The sequence below is a fragment of the Arachis hypogaea genome, chromosome 19 (assembly GCF_003086295.3).
Source record: "Arachis hypogaea cultivar Tifrunner chromosome 19, arahy.Tifrunner.gnm2.J5K5, whole genome shotgun sequence".
Taxonomy (NCBI): Eukaryota; Viridiplantae; Streptophyta; class Magnoliopsida; order Fabales; family Fabaceae; genus Arachis; species Arachis hypogaea.
Genome location: NC_092054.1, coordinates 53527947 through 53553041, shown reverse-complemented (window position 1 = coordinate 53553041; position 25095 = coordinate 53527947). Strand labels below are relative to the sequence as shown.

The 25095-nt window shown below is 38.7% G+C and overlaps 1 non-coding gene across 1 annotated transcript; it reads left to right on the top strand.

The window, feature by feature from the left end:
• The first annotated feature begins 15092 nt into the window (after nucleotides 1-15092).
• On the top strand, nucleotides 15093-15200 carry LOC112780335 (small nucleolar RNA R71). The gene has a single exon (XR_003191179.1). It is a non-coding gene; the product is annotated as a small nucleolar RNA R71 (small nucleolar RNA).
• The last annotated feature ends 9895 nt before the right edge of the window (nucleotides 15201-25095 follow it).

The window sequence follows — 25095 nt, the reverse complement described above, 5'->3', positions numbered from 1 at the left end:
CTAGAGGCTTGTATTATGAGAGAAAAACTTGTATAAGCTGTTTTTAAGCTGTCAGGTTTCTGTATGGTTCTGTATACTTGTATATGGCTAGCCGGCTTAAACTCCGTGAGCCGTGGCTAGTTTCCTATGATATTATATACTTATCTTTTGTTATATCTGATGCGTGAGCATCTTGTCTATCTTTTTCTAGTGAATTTGCATCTAATTTGTTGAGTTTAATTAAGAATTAATTATATTTTAGCCACTATGGATGCTATTTTGAGTTTTGTGCAATACTGTTTATTTTAGGTAGCATTTGGCAGAATTTGATGGAGTTTCTGCAGAGAAAGAGAAGAAGCCAAGGAGATGACCAGCGAATGCCGACGTGGACGCATGGCTCACGCGACCGCGCGGAATGGATGAAATCGCAATGACGCGATCGCGTGCCTGACGCGATCGCGTGGACTGGAATCTGCACAAACGACGCGAACGCGTGGACGACGCGGACGCGTCACATGAGCGATCTGCAGAATTGATAGAAAATGCTGGGGTCAATTTCTGGGCTGTTTTAACTTAGTTTTCAGCCCAGAAAACACAGATTAAAAGCTGCAGAATGGACAGAACAAGTGGTCCCCACCCATCAACTGAAGATCTATTAATTTATTCAAATTTAAATTCAAATCTTAAATTAGGAAAGGATATTATTTTAATTTTTAGTTTTAGATATTAGATTTTAAATTTATTAGGATTAGTTATAAAAGGAGGAGGCTTTCCTTCCTTTGTAGAGGTCCGGGGGAGATTCCACCTCATCCCATCAGGGGAACATAGTTGACAATCCTAATTTTCTCTCTTTTCTATGAGCAACTAAACCTCCACTGTTAAAGTTAGGAGCTCTGTCTATTTCTATGGATTAATTTTATTGCTTTTTCTATTTTAATTTATGTATGGATTTATAATTGAAGAATTATTTTCACTCTTTATTTTATGAATTTAGGTGGAACGGAAGTATGACCCTCTTTCTATTTGAGTTCTTGTAAAACTTGGAAAAGCTCTTTACTTGAACAACAGCTTGAAAACATATTCTCCTAAATTTTAGTTATTTGGATTTAACGGGATATGTGACGTATAATCCTTTTATTTTTGGGTAATTAGAATTTTTGTGGCATATAAACTGGAATTTGATCATCACCCTCTAATTGGAATTAATTGACTAAGGAATTGGCAGTTGATGAATTTTAGAGGAGACTAGGAAGGTCTAAGGAATTAGGGTCAAGTCATAAATAGTTTGCCATGAATTAAATCTTACATGATTAAAATTAGTTAATAAGAAAAGTTAATCCAGAAAAATAGATAACTCTGAAGCCTTAACTATTTTCTCCATATTTTCTTCTCAATTTATTTACTTTACTATTTTAATTTCTGCACGATTGAATATTGAAATACTCTTTTTTGTTTGTCTAACTAATCCTATCAAACACTATTGTTGCTTAATCCATCAATCCTCGTGGGATCGACCCTTACTCACATAAGGTATTACTTGGTACGACCCGGTGCACTTGCCGGTTAGTAAGTGTGGTTGTAAATTACCGCACCAAGTTTTTGGCGCCGTTGCCGGGGATTGATAGTGATTAACAACTATTAGTTGTTTGATTGTTTAGATTAGGCGTTTTAATTTTAATTTTATTTAAATATTATTTTATTATTTTTCAAAAAAATTTAATAAATAATACTAATAATTTTCCTTAATTTCTGAAATTAAGTTTGGTGTTACTCAGTTGATTCTATTTTAATTTTTCTGTTTAATTTTTCTTTTAAATTTTCGAAATTTTTATTTATTTTCAATTATTATTTTCGAAATTTTATTTATTTATTTAGTTAGTATTTTTATTTTATTATTTTACACAAGTTACCTCACAGGGACTTCTCTGCACTCTGACGTAGAGAGTCCCATTTTTTTCTTGTTTTCTGCTTGTGTATGCATAGGAGTAGAGACAAAGAACATCTCTTAGACTTTGATCCTGAACCTGAAAGAAATTTCAGGCGGCGTTTACAACAAGCAAGACTTAGCAAGGCTGCAGAATCCACTATGGCAAATAATAATGCTAATGCCAATGTGGTAAATCCGAATGGGGATGATCAACAGAGGAGAATGCTTGGCTCTTATTCTGCCCCTACTGCGGATCTTTATGGAAAAAGTATTGTGGTGCCTCCTATAACTACAAACAACTTTGAGTTGAAGCCACAATTGGTCACCTTAGTGCAACAGAACTGCCAGTATCATGGACTTCCTCATGAAGATCCAAATCAGTTTATTTTTGACTTTCTGCAGATATGTGATACTGTGAAGACAAATGGAGTAAACCCAGAGGTGTACAAACTCATGCTTTTCCCATTTGCTCTGAGGGATAAAGCAAAGCTAGGGCTAGATTCCCAACCAAAGGAGAGTCTGAATACTTGGGAAAAGGTCGTTACTGAATTTCTCACTAAATTTTTCCCACCAAAGAAGCTGACTAAGCTTAGGTTGGAGGTTCAGACCTTCAGACAGAAGGAGGGTGAAACTCTTTATGAAGCTTGGGAGAGATACAAGCTACTGACTAGGCAATGCCCTCCGAACATGTTCTCCAAATGGACCCAACTAGATATCTTTTATGAAGGTTTGGGTGAGATGTCCAAGATGAGCCTAGACACTTCTGTAAGCGGTTCACTGCACAAGAAGAAGATACCAGAGGAAACTATTAAGCTTATTGAATTAGTTGCAAGCAACCAATATTTATACTCATCTAACAGAAATCCTGTGAACTCTGAGACCCCTCAGAAGAGAGGCGTGTTGGAAGTAGAAGCTGTTAATGCTCTCCTTGCTCAGAACAAGCTTATGTCTCAGCAGATAAATCTACTTACTCAACAGATGGGTGGCATGCAAGTCTCAGCTATCACCACTCAAAATCCACCCCAAGATACATCCTATGACATGACAGGTAACTTTATGCAAAATGATAATTATGATTATACTCAACCCTCTTCTGAATAGGTGAATTACATGGGGAGTGGTCCTAGAAATCCCAACAATGATCCATATTCTAAGACATACAACCAGGGATGGAGAAATCACCCAAATTTTGGATGGAGAGATCAACCTCAGAGACCTCAGAACTTCAACAATAGTTCTCAGGGTGGTTTTCAACAGAACAACCATAATAACCACCAATTTCAGTCTCAGCAACAACAACCACCTCAGTAGGCAAATTCTAAATTCCAAGAAGATTCTAAGTGGGAGATGATGATGAGTTTCGTGCAAGAAACTAGAGCCTCCATTAGAAACTTAGAGGTGCAAATGGGTCAAATGAGCAAGCAATTACCTGAAAGGTCTTCAAATATATTCCCTGGTGATACAGTGGTAAACCCAAGAGAAGATTGCAAGGCTATTCAATTGAGAAGTGGTAAGGTAGCTGGTTCTAAGACCAAGGTCAATGAAGATCTAGTTGAAAAGGAAGCTCCAGAGGAGAAGAAGGAAGAAGTAGAGCACGCCCCTCCTAAACGGGCAGACAACCCGTTCCCTGACTCTCTTGACACGTACCCTGCCTTACCAAAGGCCCCTGAATATAAGCCAAAAATGCCATATCCTCAGAGACTTCAGAAGGCATCCAAAGAAAAGTAATTTTCTAAATTTTTAGATGTCTTCAAGAAGCTACAGATCAACATCCCTTTTGCAGAGGCTCTGGAGTAAATGCCTCTCTATGCTAAATTTATGAAAGAATTGTTGACCCACAAGAGGAATTGGAAGGAACAAGAAACAGTGGTGTTAACCAAGGAATGTAGTACTATTATTCAACACACCCTTTCTGAAAAGATGCCAGACCCAGGAAGCTTTGTCATTCCCTGCACCATTGGAGAAGTCGGCATTCAAAGAGCTTTATGTGATCTTGGAGCTAGCATCAACCTTATGCCACTTTCAGTGATGAAAAAGCTTCAAATTGAGGAGGTAAAACCTACTCGTATTTCTCTTCAACTTGCTGATCTTTCTATTAAATTACCTGTAGGTGTGATTGAAGATTTACTTGTTAAAGTAGGATCATTTATTTTTCCTGTTGATTTTGTTATATTAGACATGGAAGAGGAGGTAAAACCCTCTATTATACTTGGTAGACCCTTTTTAGCTACAGGTAGAGCTCTGATTGATGTACAAAAGGGTGAATTAACCCTGAGGGTCAATGAAGAACAGGTGGTCCTAAATGTTTTTGAAGCTCTCAAGCATCCTAATGATTCTGAGGGGTGTATGAAAATAGATGTTATTGAACCACTTGTTCAAGAAGTACTGGAAACTGAGGTACTTGATGATGTTCTAGATCCTATTTCTGAGTGTGAATTAGTTGAAGTTGACAATTCACCACCCCAAAAGGAGCTGATGAACACGCCTATAAAGGAGAAGGAAGCCCCAAGCTTGAGCTCAAACCCTTACCCCCTTCTCTAAAATATGTGTTTTTGGGTGAAAATGATTCATATCCAGTGATTATTAGCTCTTCCCTGAAGCCTGAAGAGGAAGAGGCGCTTGTTTCAGTGCTCAAGAGTCATAAAACAGCTCTTGGGTGGACCATTAGTGACTTGAAAGGGATTAGTCCAACCAAGTGCATGCACAAGATTCTTCTTGAAGATGATGCCAAACCAGTTGTGCAACCACAAAAGAGACTTAATCCAACTATGAAAGAGGTGGTCCAAAAAGAGGTAATAAAATTATGGAAAGCAGGTATTATTTACCCTATTTCTGACAGTCCTTGGGTAAGTCTTGTGCAGGTAGTTCCCAAGAAAGGAGGGATGACAGTGATCAAGAATGAAAAGAATGAGCTTATTCCTATAAGAACAGTCACAGGATGGAGAATGTGCATAGATTACAGGAGGCTCAACACTGCTACAAGGAAGGATCATTTCCCCCTCCCTTTCATTGATCAGATGCTCGAGAGGTTAGCTGGTCATCCTTTTTATTATTTTCTAGATGGATATTCTGGATATAATCAAATTGCAGTGGACCCTCAAGATCAAGAGAAGACAGCATTCACATGCCCCTTTGGAGTATTTGCCTACAGGAGAATGCCATTTGGACTTTGCAATGCTCCAGCAACTTTTCAGAGGTGTATGCTTTCAATTTTTTCTGATATGGTTGAAAAGTTTATTGAGATATTTATGGATGACTTTTCTATTTTTGTTAATTCTTTTGAATCCTGTCTTAAACATTTATCTCTTGTCTTGAAATAGTGTCAAGAATCAAACCTTGTTTTAAATTGGGAAAAATGTCATTTTATGGTTACAGAGGGCATTGTTCTTGGACACCGGATTTCAAGTAAGGGAATTGAGGTTGACAGAGCAAAGATGGAGGTAATTAAAAAATTACCACCACCAACCAATGTTAAGGCAATCAGGAGTTTCTTGGGTCATGCAGGATTTTATAGAAGGTTTATAAAGGATTTTTCTAAAATTGCTAAACAGCAACCTGTTGGTTGTTGATGTTCCTTTTGTCTTTAATTCTGATTGTCTGCATGCTTTTGAAACTCTGAAAACAAACCTTACCTCTGCTCCCATTATAGCTCCCCCTGATTGGGATTTACCATTTGAATTAATGTGTGATGCTAGTGATTTTGCTATAGGAGCTGTTTTAGGACAGAGGCATGGTAAGCTTGTACATGTCATTTATTATGCCAGTTGTGTGTTAAATGATGCTCAAAAGAATTACACAACTACAGAAAAGGAATTATTAGCTGTTGTGGATGCTGTTGATAAGTTTAGGTCCTATTTACTTGGTTTTAAGGTTATTGTTTACACTGACCATGCTGCTTTGAAGTACCTTCTAACCAAGCAGGATTCTAAACCAAGATTAATCAGATGGGTATTGCTCCTTCAGGAGTTTGATATTGAAATAAAAGACAGAAAAAGGGTCAAAAAATCAAGTAGCTGACCATCTCTCCAGAATTGAGCCTGAAGCAGGAGTGCAACCACCCACAGCTGTAACTGAGACATTTCCGGATGAGCAATTATTCCTCATTCAGCAGGCTCCATGGTTTGCAGACATTACAAATTATAAGGCCATGAATTTTATCCCAAGGGAGTACAGTAGGCAACAAGTGAAGAAGCTATTGACTGATGCAAAGTACTACATTTGGGAGGAACCATACCTTTTTAAAAGGTGTTCAGATAGAATTATCCGGAGGTGTGTCCCAGATGAAGAAAAACAGCAGATTCTTTGGCACTGTCATGGTTCTGAGTATGGAGGCCACTTTGGTGGTGAAAGAACAGCTACAAAGGTCCTTCAGAGTGGGTTTTACTGGCCGACTCTCTTCAGAGACTCAAGAGCATTTGTAAAGCACTGTGATAGATGTGAAAAAGTAACGAATCTCCCTGCCAACCATGAAATGCCACAGCAGGGGATTCTTGAGGTTGAGTTGTTTGATGTGTGGGGTATTGATTTTATGGGACCTTTTCCACCCTCACATTCAAACAACTATATTCTAGTGGCAGTTGATTATGTGTCCAAGTGGGTGGAAGCTGTAGCTCTACCCACCAATGATGCCAAGGTGGTAATGAGCTTTCTTCAGAGATATATCTTTAGCCGGTTTGGTGTCCCAAGGACACTTATTAGTGATGGAGGAAGTCACTTCTGTAACAGACAGCTGGACTCTCTTCTGCATAGATATGGAGTCCGTCATAAAGTGGCAACCCCCTATCACCCTCAGACAAGTGGACAGGTTGAAGTTTCCAACAGGGAACTTAAGAGGATTCTGGAGAAGACCGTCAGTATTTTAAGAAAGGACTGGTCTAGGAAGCTTGATGATGCTCTCTGGGCATACCGGACAGCATACAAGACTCCAATTGGCATGTCCCCATATCTGTTGGTCTACGGCAAAGCCTGTCACTTGCCAGTTGAGCTGGAGCACAAGGCTTATTGGGCAATTAGGTATCTGAATCTTGATTCAGAAGCTGCAGGAATTAAGCGGATGCTTCAGTTGAATGAGCTTGATGAATTCAGATATTCAGCCTATGAGAATGCCAGGCTTTATAAGGAGAGAACCAAGCTACTGCATGATAAGAAGATTGCCATCAGAGTCTTTGAGCCAGGACAAAGAGTGCTTCTGTATAATTCAAGGCTCAAATTCTTTCCCGGGGAGCTGAAATCTCGGTGGTCAGGACCGTTTATGGTTACCAGAGCCTAACCATATGGTCATGTGGAAATACAGGAAGAAAATTCTAACAGGAAATTTACAGTGAATGGTCAAAGGTTGAAGCACTATCTTGGAGGCGAGATTGACCGCCAGAGGTCCACTCATCTGCTGAACTAGCAGAAATGACCGTCAAGCTAGTGACGTTAAAGAAGCGCTTGTCGGAAGGCAACCCGATAATTTCGTATCCTTCGCTATTTTTCGTAGTAGTTTTTCTTAGTTATTTTATTTTTATTTTTATTGAGTTCCTACTAATTTTCTGATCATGCAGTTATGTTCTTCTAGGAACCGAACACCTCAAGCTATATATATATATATAAAAAAAAGAGCGCACACGACGCGAACGCGTCGCTGACGCGTCCGCGTCAGATGGGTGTGTGTGAAAAAATAAATTTGACAGAGAGTTGCGAGGGAGTGGCGCTGGAATAGTGCCTTTGGCACAAATTGTTCCACGCAACCGCATCGATGACGCGTCTGCATCGGGTGGGAACATTGGCCTCCCACGCGACTGCGTCACTCACACGGCCGCGTGCCCTGGAATTCGACGTGAAAAGGGTGCACGACCGAAAGTTATGCTAGAGTGGTGCTGGATTGGCGCTGAACGCCCAATTCTACTCACGCAGAATCATGGCTCACGTGTCCGCGTCATATCCTTCTAATGGCCACTCAGGCGATCGCATGCCCCACGCGATCGCGTCACCCAAGATTTGGCAAAAAAAATAAAATAAAATTTCAAATAGAGAGTTGTGCGAGTGCGAGGCTGCCCTCGCGCCAGTAGCATAAAACGGGTCACGCGACCGCGTGACCGACGCGACCGCATCAATCGGTATAAGCGCAATTCGCGCGACCGCGTGCCCCACGCGGTCGCGTCGCTTGCGCCGCACAGCTTCCCTGATTTGCCAATTATCTTATCTTTCTTTTTTCCCAATCCAAATTCTCTCTTGTTTTTCACCTGTATATTCTTCTTTCCTCTCACTATTTATTTTTATTTTCAGTCCTTCTTTATTTGAGGACAAGCAAACTTTTAAGTTCGGTGTTGACGCTTCGCTTAGAAGTTTTCTGTTTATTCCTATGGCACCAAAAGGGAGGCAAATCATCTTCACTGAGGAGCACAACCTGAAGAATAAACGACTGCTAGGATAACTAAGGTGGTTGAGTTCCTTTCATTTTTTATTCCTCCCCTCTTTGTCTATGTTATGTTCCGATTTTCTGCTATTTTTCTTTGTTTGTTGCATGATCCTTTATTAGTTAGAATCCTAGGACTAGTTTAGTTCTCCCTATTGCTTTAATTCTGAAAAAAAAATGTCTCATGTATTACTCACTGAGCTTAATTTCAAATCAAAAATACAGGAGTGATATATTGTATGAGAAAGTGGGTCTATATTGAAGAATAGTCTTATTTACTTAAATGTGGTGGTATTTTCTGTGATTCTGAATGCATGACATGAACAGTGCATATTTTTGATAGTAAAGTTTATGAATGTTAAAATTGTTGGCTCTTGAAAGAATGATGAAAAAAAATGTTATTGATAATCTGAAAAATCATAAAATTGATTCTTGAAGCAAGAAAAAGCAGTGAAAAACACAAAGCTTGCAAAATATATATATATATATATTAAAAAAAATAAAGACAAAAAAAAAGAGAAAAAGAAAAAGCAAGCAGAGAAAAAGCCAATAATCCTTTAAACTAAAAGGCAAAGGGTAAAAAGGATCCAAGGCTTTGAGCATTAATGGATAGGAGGGCCCAAAGGAATAAAATCCTGGCCTAAGCAGCTAAATCAAGCTGTCCCTAACCATGTGCTTGTGGCGTGAAGGTGTCAAGTGAAAAGCTTGAGACTGAGCGGTTAAAGTCGTGGTCCAAAGCAAAAAGAGTGTGCTTAAGAACTCTGGGCACCTCTAACTGGGGACTCTAGCAAAGCTGAGTCACAATCTGAAAAGGTTCACCCACCTATGTGTCTGTGGCATTTATGTATCCGGTGGTAATACTGGAAAACAAAATGCTTAGGGTCACAGCCAAGACTCATAAAGTAGTTGTGTTCAAGAATCAACATACTGAACTAGGAGAGTCAATAACACTATCTGAATTCTGAGTTCCAATGGATGACAATCATTCTGAACTTCAAAGGATAAAGTGAGATGCCAAAACTATTCAGGATTGCAGTTGTAAACCCCACTATAAGAAGAGACATGAGCTTAATCGAACTCTCATTCTCATGCAAATTCACATCCTAAGCTTATATTAGTTTTGGTTGCTTGAGGACAAGCAACAGTTTATGTTTGGTGTTGTGATGCGTGAGCATCTTGTCTATCTTTTTCTAGTGAATTTGCATCTAATTTGTTGATTTTAATTAAGAATTAATTATATTTTAGCCACTATGGATGCTATTTTAAGTTTTGTACAATACTGTTTATTTTAGGTAGCATTTGGCGGAATTTGATGGAGTTTCTGCAGAGAAAGAGAAGAAGCCAAGGAGATGACCAGCAAATGCCGACGCGGACGTGGTGGACGAAATTGTGATTACACTTTGATTATGTAAAATTCATTGCTCTTTCTTTCCCTGGCAATGGCACCAAAAACACGATGTCAATACCATGGTTCACAACTTCGCACAACTAACCAGCAAGTGCACTGGGTCGTCCAAGTAATACCTTACGTGAGTAAGGGTCGAATCCCACGGAGATTGTTGGTATGAAGTAAGCTATGGTCACCTTGTAAATCTCAGTCAGGCGGATATAAAATAGTAATGGGGTTTTCGAAATTAATTAATAAAATAAGGATAGAAATACTTATGTAACTCATTGGTGAGAATTTCAGATAAGCGTATGGAGATGCATTCGTTCCTCTGAACCTCTGCTTTCCTGCTGTCTTCATCCAATAAATCTTACTCCTTTCTATGGCTGGCTTTATGTAAGGATGTCACCGGTGCCAATGGCTACTTTCGATCTCTCTCGGGAAAATGGTCCAAATGCTCTGTCACAGCACGGCTAATCGTCTGGAGGCATCACCCTTGTCGTTGGTTGCATCCTATTCCTCTCTGTGAAAATGGTCTGATGCGCTGTCACTGCATGGCTAATCATCTTGGAGGTTCTCGATCATACTGGAATAGGATTTACTATCCTTTTGCGTCTGTCACTACGCCCAACACTCGCGAGTTTGAAGCTCGTCACAGTCATTCAATCCCAGAATCCTACTCGGAATACCACGGACAAGGTTTAGACTTTCTGGATTCTCATGAATGCCGCCATCAATCTAGCTTATACCACGAAGATCCCAATATCTCGGACTCGATCCCCTGTATTAGTAATCTAAGAGATACTCGTTCAATCGAAGGTAGAACGGGAGTGGTTGTCAGGCACGCGTTCATAGGGAATGATGATGATTGTCACGTTCATCACATTCAGGTTGAAGTTCGAATGAATATCTTAGAAGTGGAATAAGTTGAATTGAATAGAAAACAGTAGTACTTTGCATTAATCTTTGAAGAACAGCAGAGCTCCACACCTTAATCTATGGAGTGTAGAAGCTCTACCGTTGAAAATACATAAGTGAAAGGTCCAGGCATGGCCGAATGGCCAGCCCCTCTGATCTAAGAACCAGGCGTCCAAAGATGTCTAATACAATAGTAAAAGGTCCTATTTATAATAAACTAGCTACTAGGGTTTACAGAAGTAAGTAATTGATGCATAAATCCACTTCCGGGGCCCACTTGGTGTGTGCTTGGGCTGAGCTTGAGTGTTACACGTGTAGAGGTCATTCCTGGAGTTGAACGCAGGTTTTGGTGCCAGTTTGGGCGTTGAACTCCACTTTGCAACTTGTTTCTGGCGCTGGACGCCAGAATTGGGCAGAGAACTGGCGTTGAACGCCAGTTTGCGTCGTCTAAACTTGGGCAAAGTATGGACTATTATATATTTCTGGAAAGCCCTGGATGTCTACTTTCCAATGCAATTAGAAGCGCGCCATTTCGAGTTCTGTAGCTCAAGAAAATCTACTTTGAGTACAGGGAGGTCAGAATCCAACAGCATCAGCAGTCCTTCTTCAACCTCTGAATCTGATTTTTGCTCAAGTCCCTCAATTTCAGTCAGAAAATACCTGAAATCACATAAAAACACACAAACTCATAGTAAAGTCCAAAAATGTGAATTTAACATAAAAGCTAATGAAAACATCCCTAAAAGTAACTAGATTCTACTAAAAACATACTAAAAACAATGTCAAAAAGCGTATAAATTATCCGCTCATCACAACACCAAACTTAAATTGTTGCTTGTCCCCAAGCAACTGAAAATCAAATAGGATAAAAAGAAGAGAATATACTATAAATTCCAAACTATCAATGAAACATAGCTCCAATCAGATGAGCGGGACTTGTAGCTTTTTGCCTCTTGAATAGTTTTGGCATCTCACTTTATCCATTGAAGTTCAGAATGATTGGCTTCTATAGGAACTCAGAGTTCAGATAGTGTTATTGATTCTCCTAGTTCAGTATGATGATTCTTGAACACAGCTATTTTATGAGTCTTGGCCGTGGCCCTAAGCACTTTGTTTTCCAGTATTACCACCGGATACATAAATGCCACAGACACATAATTGAGTGAACCTTTTCAGATTGTGACTCAGCTTTGCTAAACTCCCCAATTAGAGGTGTCCAGGGTTCTTAAGCACACTCTTTTTTTGCTTTGGACCTTGACTTTAACCGCTCAGTCTCAAGTTTTCACTTGACACCTACACGCCACAAGCACATGGTTAGGGACAGCTTGGTTTAGCCGCTTAGGCCAGGATTTTATTCCTTTAGGCCCTCCTATCCACTGATGCTCAAAGCCTTGGGATCCTTTTTATTTACCCTTGCCTTTTGATTTTAAGGGTTATTGGCTTTTTGCTCTTGCCTCTTGGTTTTAAGAGCTTTTGGCTTTTTCTGCTTGCTTTTTCTCTTCTTTTTTTTTTTCGCCTATATTTTTTTTCTTTTTTTTTTTTCTGCAAGCTTTGTTCTTTGCTGCTTTTTCTTGCTTCAAGAATCATTTTTATGATTTTTCAGATTATCAAATAACATGTCTCCTTATCATCATTCTTTCAAGAGCCAACATATTTAACATTCTTAAACAACAACTTCAAAAGACATATGCACTGTTCAAGCATTCATTCAGAAAACAAGAAGCATTGTCACCACATCAATATAATTAAACTAAGTTCAAGGATAAATTCGAAACTCATGTACTTCTTGTTCTTTTGAATTAAAACATTTTTCATTTAAGAGAGGTGATGGATTCATAGGACATTCATAACTTTAAGACAAAGTTACTAACTACTAATGATCATGTAATGAAGACACAAACATAGATAAGCACATAACATAGAGAAAACGAAAAACAGAGAAAGTAAGAACAAGGAATCAGTCCACCTTAGTGATGATGGCGTTTCCTTCTTGAGGAACCAATGATGTTCTTGAGCTCTTCTATGTCTCTTTCTTGCCTTTGTGGCTTGATTCCTAGTGATTTTTGGTATTTCTATTCTCAGTTGCTTCCAATAACTATGTGGAGGGAAGTGCATCCCCTGAGGTATCTCAGGGATCTCTTGATTTGCAGCCACATGTTCTACCACTGAGCTATAGATCCTTTACATAATTGTTTTACCACACCAAACTTAGAATGTTGCTCGCCCTCGAGCAAAAGAAGAAGGAATAGATGAAGAAGAAGATGTGGAAAAAAAACTAGGATTATGAGGAAGGAAGGTGGGGATCCTGTGGGGTCCACAGATCCTGAGATGATCCTGTGAGGTCCACAGATCTTGAGGTGTCAAGGCATTTACATCCCTGCACCAATTTAGGCATGCAAAATGCCTTTGCACACAACTCTGGGCGTTCAGCGCCAGGTTGGTGCCCATTTTGGGCGTTCAGCGCCCATTTGTTGCCCATTTCTGGCGTTAAACGCCAGAACCATGCTTGTTCTGGGCGTTCATTGCCCAGATACTGCCCATTTTGGGCGTTCAGCGCCAGAACCATGCTCTGTTCTGGCGTTGAACGCCAGGCAGGTGCTTCCTCCAGGGTGTGATTTTTCTTCCGCTGTTTTTGATTCTGTTTCTAAATTTTTAGTTTATTTTGTAACTCCACATGATCATGAACCTAAGAAAACATGAAAAACAAAAATAAAATTAGATAAATAAACATTGGGTTGCCTCCCAACAAGCGCTTCTTTAATGTCAATAGCTTGACAGTGGGCTCTCATGGAGCCTCACAGATGTGCAGAGCTTTGTTGAGACCTCCCAACACCAAACTTAGAGTTTGGATATGGGGGTTCAACACCAAACTTAGAGTTTGGTTGTGGCCTCCCAACACCAAACTTAGAGTTTGACTGTGGGGGCTTTGTTTGACTCTGCTTTGAGAGAAGCTTTTTCTGCTTCCTCTCCATGGATGCGGAGAGAGATCCTTGAGTTGTAAACACAAGGTTGTCCTTATTCAATTGAAGGATCAATTCTCCTCTGTCCACATCAATCACAGCTCTTGCTGTGGCTAGAAAAGGTCTTCCTAGGATGATGGATTCATCCTCTTCCTTCCCAGTATCTAAGACTATGAAATCAGCAGGGATGTAAAGGCCTTCAACCTTTACTAACACGTCCTCTACTTGTCCATAAGCCTGTTTTCTGGAATTATCTGCCATCTTTAACGAGATTTTAGCAGCTTGCACCCCATAGATTCCCAGTTTCTCTATTACAGAGAGGGGCATGAGGTTTATCCCTGAACCAAGATCACACAGAGCATTAAAGATCATGGTGCCTATGGTACAAGGTATTATGAACTTTTCAAGATCCTGTCTCTTCTGAGGTAGTGTCAGTTGATCCTGATTACTTAGTTCATTGGTGAACAAGGGAGGTTCATCTTCCCAAGTCTCAATACCAAATAATTTGGCATTTAGCTTCATGATTGCACCAAGGAACTTGGCAGCTTGCTCTTCAGTAACATCCTCATTCTCTTCAGAAGAGGAATACTCATCAGAGCTCATGAATGGCATAAGGAGGTTTAATGGAATCTCTATGATCTCTAGATGAGCCTCAGATTCCTTTGGTTCCTTAGAGGGAAACTCCTTATTGATCACTGGACATCCCAGGAGGTCTTCCTCCTTGGGATTCACGTCCTCTCCTTCCCTTACAGGTTCGGCCATGATGCTTATGTCAATGGCCTTGCACTCTCCTTTTGGATTCTCTTCTGTATTGCTTGGAAGAGTACTAGGAGGGATTTCAGTGATCCTTTTACTCAGCTAGCCCACTTGTGCTTCCAAATTTCTAATGGAAGACCTTGTTTCATTCATGAAACTCACAGTGGCCTTAGATAGATCAGAGACTAAGTTTGCTAAGCTAGATAGATTCTGCTCAGAATTCTCTGTCTGTTGCTGAGTGGATGATGGAAAAGGCTTGCTATTGCTAAACCTGTTTCTTCCACCATTATTAAAGCTTTGTTGAGGCTTTTGATCCTTCCATGAGAAATTTGGATGATTTCTCCATGATGAGTTATAGGTGTTTCCATAAGGTTTACCTAAGTAATTCACCTCTGCTATTGCAGGGTTCTCAGGATCATAAGCTTCTTCTTCAGAAGATGCCTCTTGAGTATTGTTGGATGCAGCTTGCATTCCATTCAGACTCTGGGAAATCATATTGACTTGCTGAGTCAATATTTTATTCTGAGCCAATATGGCATTCAGAGTATCAATTTCAAGAACTCCCTTCTTCATAGGCGTCCCATTACTCACAGGATTCCTCTCAGAAGTGTACATGAACTGGTTATTAGCAACCATGTCAATGAGTTCTTGAGCTTCTGCAGGTGTTTTCTTTAGGTGAATGGATCCACCTGCAGAAGTATCCAATGACATCTTTGCCAATTCAGACAAACCATCATAGAAGATATCCAGGATGGTCCATTCTGAAAGCATGTCAGTAGGACACTTTTTGGTCAGTCCTTTGTATCTCTCCCAAGCTTCATAGAGGGATTCACCTTCTTTCTGTCTGAAGGTCTGAACGTCCACTCTAAGTTTACTAAGCTTTTGAGGAGGAAAGAACTTGGCTAAAAAAGCCGTGACCAGCTTATCCCAAGAGTTCAGGCTATCTCTGGGTTGAGAGTCCAACCACACTCTAGCTCTGTCTCTTACAGCAAAAGGGAAAAGCATGAGCCTGTAGAATTCAGGATCTACTCCATTAGTCTTAACAGTATCACAGATCTACAAGAATTCAGTTAAGAATTGAAAAGGATCTTCAGATGGAAGTCCATGAAACTTGCAGTTCTGCTGCATCAGAGAAACTAATTGAGGTTTCAGCTCAAAGTTGTTTGCTCCAATGGCAGGAATGGAGATGCTTCTTCCATGTAAATTGGAATTAGGTGTAGTAAAGTCACCAAGCATCCTCCTTGCATTATTGTTGTTGGGTTCGGCTGCCATCTCCTCTACTTTTTCAAAATTTTCAATAAGGTTGTCTCTGGATTGTTTTAATTTAGCTTCTCTTAGTTTCCTCTTCAGAGTCCTTTCAGGTTCTGGATCAGCTTCAACAAGAATACCTTTTTCCTTGTTCCTGCTCATAAGAAAGAGAAGAGAACAAGAAAAGAAGAGGAATCCTCTATGTCACAATAAAGAGGTTCCTTATTGTTAGTAGAAGAAGAGAAAAATTCGAACACAGATGGAAGAGGAGGTTCGAATTTGGTGAGTGATGTGAGGAAGAGATGTTAGTAGATGAATAAATAAATAGAATAAGATGAGAGAGAAGGAGAATTTTCGAAAATTATTTTTGAAAAAGAGTTAGTGATTTTCGAAAATAGTTTTTGAAAAATGTTAGTAATTTTCGAAATTTAAGATTTAAAAATTGAAATAATTAGTTAATTAAAAATAAATTTTGAAAAAGAGGGAGATATTTTCGAAAATTAGAGAGAGAGAGAGAGAGAGTTAGTTAGGTAGTTTTGAAAAAGATAAGAAACAAACAAGAAGTTAGTTAGTTAGTTGAAACAAATTTTGAAAAGATAAGAAGTTAGGAAGTTAGAAAAGATATTTTTTTAAAATCAAATTTTTGAAAAAGATAAGATAAGAAGATATTTTTGAAAAGATATGAATGAAATTAGTTTTGTTGAAAAAAAAAGATTTGATTTTTAAAATCACAATTAATGACTTGATTCACAAGAAATCACAAGATATGATTCTAGAACTTAAAGTTTGAATCTTTCTTAACAAGTAAGTAACAAACTTGAAATTTTTGAATCAAAACATTAATTGGTATTGTTATTTTCGAAAATTTGATATAAAAATAAGAAAAAGATTTTTGAAAAATATTTTTGGAATTTTCGAAAATAACTAAAAAATTTGAAAAAGATTTGATTTTTGAAAAAGATTTTGAAAAAGATGAGATTTTTAAATTGAAAATTTGATTTGACTCATAAAAACAACTAGATTTTTAAAAAATTTTTGAAAAAGTCAAATCTAATTTTCGAAATTTTAAGAGAGAAAAAGGGAAAGATATTTTCTTGATTTTTGAATTTTTAATGATGAGAGAGAAAAACAAGAAAAATGATGCAATGCATGAAATTTTTAGATTAAAACAATGAATGCATGCAAGAATGCTATGAATGTCAAGATGAACACCAAGAACACTTTGAATGTCAAGATGAACACCAAGAACATATTTTTGAAAAATTTTTAATGCAAGGAAAACATGCAAGACACCAAACTTAGAATTCCTTAATGCTTAGACACTAAGAATTCAAGAATGCATATGAAAAACAAGAAAAGACACAAAACATGCAAATGCAAAGATCAAACAAGAAGACTTACCAAGAACAACTTGAAGATCATGAAGAACACTATGAATGCATGATTTTTTCGAAAAATGCAAGATGCATATGCAATTGACACCAAACTTATAACATGACTCAAGACTCAAACAAGAAACACAAAATATTTTTTATTTTTATGATTTTATGATTTTTTTGTATTTTCTTTTTAATTTTTCGAAAATCATTTTGAAAAAGAAAAATAAGGATTCCAAAATTTTTAATATGAATTCTTGGAATCTTATGCTCTTTAGTCTAAAGCTCCAATCAAAGGGTCAGGCATGGCTTAATAGCCAGCCAAGCTTTAGCATGTAACAGGTAGATCATGAACAGTAGTAGGTGGATTAGCACCAACTAGCTTGCTCTTGATAACAAATTGGAAGCCTTAGTCCAAAAGAATTTAGACATGGCTTTACAGCCAGCCAGGCTTCACATGCTTCATGAAACACTAGAATTCATTCTTAAAAATTTTGAATAAAATTATAAAATTTTTGAAAACATTTTTATTTTAAAAAAATTTTTTCGAAAACAAAGGAGAAAATTTTGAAAGATATTTTTGAAAAATTTTTGAAAATAAAACAAAAAGAAAATTACCTAATCTGAGCAACAAGATGAACCGTTAGTTGTCCAAACTCGAACAATCCCCGGCAACGGCGCCAAAAACTTGGTGCGCAGAAATTGTGATTACACTTTGATTATGTAAAATTCATTGCTCTTTCTTTCCCTGGCAATGGCACCAAAAACACGATGCCAATACCATGGTTCACAACTTCACACAACTAACCAGCAAGTGCACTGGGTCGTCCAAGTAATACCTTACGTGAGTAAGGGTCGAATCCCACGGAGATTGTTGGTATGAAGCAAGCTATGGTCACCTTGTAAATCTCAGTCAGGCGGATATAAAATAGTAATGGGGTTTTCGAAATTAATTAATAAAATAAGGATAGAAATACTTATGTAACTCATTGGTGAGAATTTCAGATAAGCGTATGGAGATGCATTCGTTCCTCTGAACCTCTGCTTTCCTGCTGTCTTCATCCAATCAATCTTACTCCTTTCTATGGCTGGCTTTATGTAAGGATGTCACCGGTGCCAATGGCTACTTTCGATCTCTCTCGGGAAAATGGTCCAAATGCTCTGTCACAGCACGGCTAATCGTCTGGAGGCATCACCCTTGTCGTTGGTTGCATCCTATTCCTCTCTGTGAAAATGGTCCGATCAGCTGTCACTGCATGGCTAATTATCTTGGAGGTTCTCGATCATACTGGAATAGGATTTACTATCCTTTTGCGTCTGTCACTACGCCCAACACTCGCGAGTTTGAAGCTCGTCACAGTCATTCAATCCCAGAATCCTACTCGAAATACCACGGACAAGGTTTAGACTTTCTGGATTCTCATGAATGCCGCCATCAATCTAGCTTATACCACGAAGATCCCAATATCTCGGACTCGGTCCCCTGTATTAGTAATCTAAGAGATACTCGTTCAATCAAAGGTAGAACGGGAGTGGTTGTCAGGCACGCGTTCATAGGGAATGATGATGATTGTCACGTTCATCACATTCAGGTTGAATGCGAATGAATATCTTAGAAGTGGAATAAGTTGAATTGAATAGAAAACAGTAGTACTTTGTATTAATCTTTGAAGAACAGCAGAGCTCCACACCTTAATCTATGGAGTGTAGAAGCTCTACCGTTGAAAATACATAAGTGAAAGGTCCAGGCATGGCCGAATGGCCAGCCCCTTTGATCTAAGAACCAGGCATCCAAAGATGTCTAATACAATAGTAAAAGGTCCTATTTATAATAAACTAGCTACTAGGGTTTACAGAAGTAAGTAATTGATGCATAAATCCACTTCCGGGGCCCACTTGGTGTGTGCTTGGGCTGAGCTTGAGTATTACACGTGTAGAGGTCATTCCTGGAGTTGAACGCAGGTTTTGGTGCCAGTTTGGGCGTTGAACTCCACTTTGCAACTTGTTTCTGGCGCTGGACGCCAGAATTGGGCAGAGAACTGGCGTTGAACGCCAGTTTGCGTCGTCTAAACTTGGGCAAAGTATGGACTATTATATATTTCTGGAAAGCCCTGGATGTCTACTTTCCAACGCAATTAGAAGCGCGCCATTTCGAGTTCTGTAGCTCCAGAAAATCCACTTTGAGTACAGGGAGGTCAGAATCCAACAGCATCAGCAGTCCTTCTTCAACCTCTGAATCTGATTTTTGCTCAAGTCCCTCAATTTCAGTCAGAAAATACCTGAAATCACATAAAAACACACAAACTCATAGTAAAGTCCAAAAATGTGAATTTAACATAAAAGCTAATGAAAACATCCCTAAAAGTAACTAGATTCTACTAAAAACATGCTAAAAACAATGTCAAAAAGCGTATAAATTATCCGCTCATCAGGACGCATCGCTCATGCGACCGCGCGGAATGGAGGAAATCGCAATGACGTGATCGCGTGCCTAACACGATCGCGTGGACTGGAATCTGCACAAATGACGCGAACGCGTGGACGACACGGACGCGTCACATAAGCGATCTGCAGAATTGATAGAAAATGCTGGGGTCAATTTCTGGGCTGTTTTAACTCAGTTTTCAGCCCAGAAAACACAGATTAAAAGCTGCAGAATGGACAGAACAAGTGGTCCCCACCCATCAACTGAAGATCTGTTAATTAATTCAAATTTAAATTCAAATTTTAAATTAGGAAAGGATATTATTTTTATTTTTAGATATTAGATTTTAAATTTATTAGGATTAGTTATAAAAGGAGGAGGCTTTCCTTCCTTTGTAGAGGTCCGGGGGAGATTCCACCTCATCCCATCAGGGGAACATAATTGACAATCCTAATTTTCTCTCTTTTCTATGAGCAACTAAACCTCCACTGTTAAGGTTAGGAGCTCTGTCTATTTCTATGGATTAATTTTATTGCTTTTTCTATTTTAATTTATGTATGGATTTATAATTTAAGAATTGTTTTCACTCTTTATTTTATGAATTTGGGTGGAACGGAAGTATGACCCTCTTTCTATTTGAGTTCTTGTAAAACTTGGAAAAGCTCTTTACTTGAACAACAGCTTGAAAACATATTCTCCTAAATTTTAGTTATTTGGATTTAACGGGATACGTGACGTATAATCCTTTTATTTTTGGGTAATTAGAATTTTGTGGCATATAAACTGGAATTTGATCATCACCCTCTAATTGGAATTAATTGACCAAGGAATTGGCAGTTGATGAATTTTAGAGGAGACTAGGAAGGTCTAAGGAATTAGGGTCAAGTCATAAATAGTTTGCCATGAATTAAATCTTACATGATTAAAATTAGTTAATAAGAAAAGTTAATCCAGAAAACTAGATAACTTTGAAGCCTTAACTATTTTCTCCATATTTTCTTCTCAATTTATTTACTTTACTATTTTAATTTCTGCACGATTGAATATTCAAATACTCTTTTTTGTTTGTCTAACTAATCCTATCAAACACTATTGTTGCTTAATCCATCAATCCTCGTGGGATCGACCCTTACTCACGTAAGGTATTACTTGGTACGACCCGGTGCACTTGCCGGTTAGTAAGTGTGGTTGTAAACTACCGCACCAATATCTTATCTGTTTCTTGTGCCTTAAGTTATAGCTTCGTTAGTACATTTTGCGCTTTTCAAATCCAAAAATTTGAGCTATATCTTTCATCGGGCTTCTAGATTATATTATTCTTTCTATATATATTATACGTATGAGCTTTAGAAGTGTCGTAATCTCTTGTTAACCTTTGCTTTACGATGTGAGGTAAAGCTTAGGCTAATTAGGGTGTTACATTTAGTGGTATCAGAGCGGTTCGTCCTCGTGAGCCTGAGGGATGGACCGATTGTGCTTCTTTGCATACTCTGTGTGTCTTTTCTTTGATGCTTTTAGGTTATCTACTTGATATATGCATAGCATGCTTGTTTGTGAGTGCCTGTTTGGGATAATTAAAGCACTAGGCTTTTGATATTGAGACTGATCACCTTGATATCGATTGTTCGGTGTAGATAGGAACCCTACATGGCCACTTGCGGGCGAGGTCGAACACGTACACGAGAAAGTAGGAATGAGCATCCAGCTGACAACCATGCCGAATTCATGACGGCAATGGCAAATCTCACTAATACCATGGAAGCTAATGCTGCTGCGACTCTGCAAGCTGTGCAGAGGTTAGGCCAACCAGTGGGAATGGCAATGGGAACGGAGAAGGAAATGCCAATGATAATGCTGAGGGAAATGGCGATAACACGTGAAGAGTTCCGATGACCTTGGTGACGTTCCTCAAGGTTCATCCGCCAACTTTCCGAGGATCCACTAATCCTACTGAAGCGGATCACTGGTTTCAGGCTATAGAGCGTGCTTTACAAGCGCAGCATGTTCCCCTCAATCAATATGTCGAGTTTGCCGCTTATCAGCTAATGGGAGAAGCCCAGCCCTAGTGGCAAGCAGAGTGTCGCTTGCTACAACTTCAAAACGCCGACATTCTATGGGATGTGTTCCAAACGGCCTTCTACAAGAAATACTTCCCAGAGTCTGTGAGGGAAGCAAAGGAGATGGAACTAATGCAGCTGAAGCAAGGTTTCCTATATGTGGCAGACTACACCAACAAGTTTGAGGAGCTCTGTAGGTTTTCTAGGGTATGTCAAGGTGCCCTGGAGACTTACGAGAGCTGGAAGTGCATTAAGTACCAGAGGGATTTAAAGGATAGCATTATAACTGCTATGGCTTCTATGGAAATTCGTGTCTTCTCTGACTTAGTGAACAAGACTAGAGTAGTGGAAGAGTATGCCAAGACCATGGCAGCATCCAAGGACACTCATAGAGAGAGCTCTAGTCGGGGGCGTGGAAAGTATTTTCATCCGAGAGGACAAAGCTTCAAAAGAGGAGGATATGCGCCTCAAGGTCAAGGAGGCTTTAGAAAGAACACCCATGATCAAATTCAACGTGGCAAAGGGAGAGGAAATCAGAGTAAGAGTTCTTCGGATTGAGCTTGTGATCGTTGTGGACGTTTTCATCCATATGACTCTTGCAAGATTGGTATAGGTGGGTGCTTCAACTGTGACTTGCCTGGTCATTTTGCGAGGGATTGTACACGTGGGAAGAACCAAAGTGCGGGTCAAGGTCAGCACCAGGGGCGAGTCTTTGCTGTGAATGCCAAGGATGCTTTTAAGGAGGATCCGTTGATGAGAGGTATATGTCTAATTGGTGATAAGTTCTTAGTTTTATTATATGATACTGGAGCTTCGCATTCGTTTATTTCATTTGCTAAAGTTGAGGAATTAGGCTTGAAAGTGTTAGAGTTACCATTTGATCTGCATGTACATACTCCACATCAGACAGTTATGACTAGGTCAAGTTGTAGACAAGTAGGTTTCAAACTTGAGCGTAGAGACTTTGTGCATGATTTGATCTATTTGCCAATGATTGGATTGGAAATGATTTTGGGGTTTGATTGGTTGTCGAAGAATCGGGTTTTGTTGGATTGCTTTGAACGGACAATTCGGTTTATGCCGGAAGGAGAAAATGGAGTAGTGGTAGCTACGGGATATTACCTGAACTCTGTAATGGTGCACTATAGTGGGAAGAGTGTCAGGGATATATTCTGTTGGCTGCTAATGTGTTGGGGGATGCCCAGGACTTAGATCAGATACCGGTGGTTAGAGATTTTCAAAAGTGTTCCCGGAAGATATCCTTGAGTTCCCACCTCAAAGGGAAATTGAATTTGTGATTGAATTGGTGCCGGGAGTGAAGAACGAAACTCTCGCGCGATCTAGAATTTTCACAAATAAATTCCCATTGTAAGTATAGCTTCTAGACCGACAAGAATTCCTTTCTTACAAAAATTTTGGTTGTCACAAGTAACAAACCCCTTTGAAATTGATAACCGAAGTATTTAACCTCGGGTCGTCTTCTCGAGGAATTGCAGGGAGGTGTTCTTATTATTGGTTGTGAGTCTTGTAAATTGGGGGTTTTTTAAAATAAGGAACAAGTAATGTAAAATAACAAGTTGTTAAAATAATAACTAAGAAAGCTCTTGGCAAGGTATGAGAATTGGAAGTCCTATCCTAGTTATCCTTATCGATGGTGATGAGAATTGAGTTTTAATCCCACTTAGTTAACCTTTACTAAAGCAAAGGAAAGTCAAGTGGACTAATTGGTTTGATCCTCAAGTCCTAGTTAATCCCTGTGGGAAGACTAGCTTTAGAGCGATCTAGATCAATTAATAATCTACCAATTTCAACCACTGCTGAGTTTGACAACTCAAGTGTTACCAATTACTTAACCAAAGCCAAAAGGAAGAAAATATCTAAATTAAATAAAAAGCATTCATAAATAGAATAAAGCAATCATAAATCTAAAACACATCAAATTACGTTTAAACATAAATTCAAATCTAACATGGAAAAGTTCATAAAGTGAATTGGGAAAATAAATAAAAGGAACGTTGAACCTGAGCAGCAGTTGAAATGCTAAATCCTTTAAGAGGAATCCTAATCCTAAAACCTAAGAGAGAGGAGAGAACCTCTCTCTCTAAAAACTACATCTAAATTATGAAAAGTGAATTATGAGTGTCTTGATGAATGGATGCATTCTCCCACTTTATAGCCTCTAATCTGTGTTTTCTGGGTCGAGAACTGGGTCAGAAACAGCCCAGAATTTGTTGGTTTCGAATTCAAACACGCTGGTTTTTTTGCCACTGCGATGCATCCGCGTAGATCACGCATTCGCGTCACTTATCGTCAAGGAAACTATGGCAAATTATATATCAAATCGAAGCCCCTGACGTTAGATTTCCAACCCAACTAGAACCGCATCATTTGGACCTCTGTAGCTCAAGTTATGACCGTTTTAGTGCGAGAGGGTCAGGCTGACAGCTTTGCGGTTCCTTCAACTTCTTGCATTCCTTCAACTTTTGCATGCTTCCTTTCCATCCTCTAAGTCATTCCTAACCTATAAACTCTGAAATCACTTAACGCACATATTAAGGCATCGAATGGTAATAAGAAGCATGTTTTCAATCATAGCACAAAATCGGGAAGGAAAACGTAAACTCATGCAAATCATATGAATAAGTGTATGAAAGATTGATAAAATCTACTCAATTGAGCACAAGATAAACCATAAAATAGTGGTTTATCAACCTCCCCGCACTCAAACATTAGCATGTCCTCATGCTAAGCTTAAGAGAACTAAAAGAGTGAAGGGGAATGGTAGACTGTATGAAATGTAACCTATGAATGCAACTAAATGCAGAATGCTTCTTTTTTTTTTTTCTACTTGGTTAAAAGTAAACAAATCCTTCAAGAACAAATATGAACTGGATTTTACTAATTCAAATCATAAAATAAAGTATAGGTAAACTTGCAGAAGAAAATAGCTCATGAAAGACGGGAACAAAGAATCGAGCATCGAACCCTCACTGGAAGTGTATGCACTCTAATCGCTCAAGTGTTTAAGGTTCGATTCTCTCAATTCTCTACTAACCTTGCTTTCTAAGGCTTGCTTTTCTTCTACCAATCAACAAAAATTTAACGCATAAATACACATATCAAGAGGTCTTTTAAGGGTTGTAATGGGGTTAGGGTCAAGGTAGGATTGTATTTGGCCAAGTGGACTAAAATCTGAATCCTTAATTAACTTAAACTTTCCACTTAACTTAGACAATCCATGTAATCATAATACAATATCTAAATATCTATTAACCATTTTTTCCACATATTCATGCATTCTAATTTCAAGTACAGTACATATGTATTGCTTTCACTCACTTTGGGGCATTTTGTCCCCTTTTTGCTTAATTGCTCTTTTTTTTCTTTTCTTTTTCTCACTTCTCTTTTTTTTGTATTTTATATATATATTTTTCTTTTCTTTTATTTTTTTCAATGCATATGATTAAATTATTGGATGCATGAATCATGTCCTAAACATTTCTTTCACATTTTCAGAAAATTCTAACATACTCAATTCTCAAACCAAATGTTTCCAAATTCAACTTCCCCACACTTAATTCATGAGCACTCTCACTAGTCTAAGCTAACACATGATTCAAATTAAGGACATTATTATTTTTCGCTTAGAGTTAATGATGTGC